At 45.4% G+C, this 3022-nt stretch overlaps 1 long non-coding RNA gene across 2 annotated transcripts; it reads left to right on the top strand.

Annotated features, from left to right (window-relative positions):
* Positions 1–1411: 1411 nt before the first annotated feature.
* Positions 1412–2656, top strand: LOC133548818 (uncharacterized). 2 transcript variants are annotated; one of them, XR_009805982.1, is made up of 4 exons: positions 1437–1600; positions 1724–1769; positions 2109–2183; positions 2337–2656. It is a non-coding gene; the product is annotated as an uncharacterized LOC133548818 (long non-coding RNA). The 2 variants fall into 2 exon arrangements; XR_009805983.1 differs by having other exon boundaries at positions 1412–1545; positions 1724–2183.
* The last annotated feature ends 366 nt before the right edge of the window (positions 2657–3022 follow it).

The following is a 3022-nucleotide window of genomic DNA, read 5'->3' as shown; positions in this document are numbered from 1 at the left end:
TTTAAGGGGACGGGCAATATGCGCATGTGTAAAGTTAGGAGGACATGCCTCATTTAGCGCAAAAAAGTCGTTTGGTTTAAGCCAGGTTTCGCTGAGACCGATGACGTTAAGATTGTTGTCTCTGATGATATCATTAACTAACAACGTTCTGGGAGACAATGATCTTATGTTTAAAAAAACTATATTATAGGTAGTGGGCTGTTTTAGGGAGTTTTTGATCAAATTATCCGTAGTAGCAATATTAATAATGTTGTGTTTATTATGCCCAGAGCATTTAGTATAATTACGACCATATCTAGGAATTGATACGACGGGAATTTTCCGATTGTTTGTTTGTTGCTTTGATAAACGGCACGCATCATAGTTTGCCACCTCAGTAGAACACATGTCCAACTCTGAAACAATCAAAGCAGAAAAAACTTGTTCCAATTTAACTGACTCCTTACCCAAACCAGTAGTCTCGCATCTTCCATTTAAATCCGGCTTCAGGATGGAGGGAAGTGGTGTTCTGTGGGGATTAGCCTTCTGCTTTGTTTTTAGCCCCGTTCGACATCCGCGTTTCCGTTCACACCGCTGGCGTCTGCTCCGTAGACGGCCCCCGCTGCTACTATACTCCCCTGCTTCACAGGCCGCTGGATGTAGCCACCGAAGTATTCCCGTGCTAGCCAGCAGGTCTAGCAAGCACGCGTCTATCAGTCCAAAACGGCCCGATATGTCCACATCCAGAATACGTGATCACGGAGTGACCACGATGTGAGCCAGCCATAAAGTTTGCAGAATTGTCCGGTATTTCTGCCAAATGTTTCACCTTTAGCAAGAGCCCCGCGATGCTGCAGCCCGTCCGGGCGCCATCTTGCAAAGTCTATTCTATTCTATTCTATTCTAAAATAAGAGCGCTGACAGTAAATAAGACAAACACAGAGAAAAAACTAAAACATGATCAAACTGTCAGGGACAAGCCTGACATGGATAACCTTATCCGGCTTAGTGTAAACGGGGCCTAAAACGGTCATACAGTTTGGGGATGACGCTGCAAAGGCATGCATAGACAGCTTGTATAGAAATCATTTTTATATAAATAAATAAATAAATAAATGCCTGGTCGTCCATTGTAGAAAACATATACATAACTATGTGAAAGGGACTTTTATGGAAGTGCACAGTGAGTGAAGGAAATAGATTCCTCATTATAGTCCATTGCAGGAAGTGATAGATGTTATCAGTTGAGCAATCTGACCCCAGACACACACACACACACACACACACACACACACACACACACACACACACACACACACACACACGCACACACGCACACACGCACACACACACACACACTGAGAGGAAGTGTAGCTGAATGGGGAAATGTGATGAGAATCAGGGCATTGCAATAAAAAAACAAATGAAGCGGTCACTCAAAGGCGAGGAGGACGAGGACAGAAAAGGTCGAGGAGGCCGTGGAGCGGCCAGATGGAGACATGGCCGGAGGGACGGGAGGAGAAAGAGACGGGACGAATAATGGCGCCCATGTGAAGCTTGCTGAAGGTCAGACCGTCTTACCGAACAAATGAGGACGGAGAATTAAGCACAATCTTCAAACGTAATCCCATCAAGAATCCATTTTTAATTAAACGTCTATTCGTACTTTCTCAGGCATTCCTCGCTAACCCCCCCCCCCCCCCCCCCCCCTCCCCCCTTCATTGTCGACTGTCTTTTCCCACAGAACACAACTCAATGGCTGGCTGGACTCTCACTGCACAGCCTTGGGGGTAAACAGCAGCCACTTGTAACCCACTCACATCTCCAAACCAGACCGGCAATCATAGAAAAAAAGGTCCCTTTGATAGGGGGACGCTCCTTCAAAGTAAAACTGTATCTAGGAATCTGTTTCATCAGCGCAGAATGGACTGTTTTAAAGTCTGACTGCCAGCCTGTAAATCTGGTTTTGTTTTGTTTTCTGGACTCTTGTTCCATTTTGAACTTCCTGGTTTGCTTTTGTTACCATGTCAACTCATTAGTTCCCACCTTGTCTCGCCCCTGCCCTCAGTCCCGCACCTGTTCCTGATTATCACAGCCAGTATTTAAGTCATTTTCTTTCTGTTCATCAGGCTGGGAACTTTGCTTTCATTGCCTTTCGATGCCTTTCATACTTCATGCCATGCTTTTCGGTTCGTCCACGCCAAGTAAGTTTTCGTTTCTATTTATGCCTTTGATAGTATCTTTTGTTTGTTTGTAGATAGTATTGCCATTGTGCTGTTTTTGTTCTAAGTTTTAGTATAGATTATTATCAATCAATCAATCAATCAATGTTTACTTATACAGCCCTAAATCCCTAGTGTCTCAAAGGGCTGCACAAACCACCACGACATCCTCGGTAGGCCCACATAAGGGCAAGGAAAACTCACACCCAGTGGAACGTCGGTGACAATGATAACTATGAGAACCTTGGAGAGGAGGAAAGCAATGGATGTCGAGCGGGTCTAACATGATACTGCGAAAGTTCAATCCACAATGGATCCAACACAGTCGCGAGAGTCCAGTCCAAAGCGGATCCAACACAGCAGCGAGAGTCCCGTTCACAGTGGAGCCAGCAGGAAACCATCCCAAGCGGAGGTGGATCAGCATCGCAGATATGTCCCCAGCCGATACACAGGCAAGCAGTACATGGCCACCGGATCGGACCGGACCCCCTCCACAAGGGAGAGTGGGACATAGAAGAAAAAGAAAAGAAACGGCAGATCAACTGGTCTAAAAAGGGAGTCTATTTAAAGGCTAGAGTATACAAATGAGTTTTAAGGTGAGACTTAAATGCTTCTACTGAGGTGGCATCTCGAACTGTTACCGGGAGGGCATTCCAGAGTACTGGAATGTACTTGGAATTATCCGCCATCGAGCGCGCTTTTTGTTTTGCCTTTTTGTATTTTGAGTATAAATAAAAACAAACATGTGCCTGAATTAACGCCTGGCTCGTCCTGTAATGCCTCTGCGTCGAAGGAGCACAAACAATCCATGTCCTGGTCTG

Source organism: Nerophis ophidion, linkage group LG03, assembly GCF_033978795.1.
Source record: "Nerophis ophidion isolate RoL-2023_Sa linkage group LG03, RoL_Noph_v1.0, whole genome shotgun sequence".
Taxonomy (NCBI): Eukaryota; Metazoa; Chordata; class Actinopteri; order Syngnathiformes; family Syngnathidae; genus Nerophis; species Nerophis ophidion.
The sequence above is the reverse complement of the archived record's forward strand: the minus strand, read 5'-3'. Positions and strand labels throughout refer to the sequence as shown.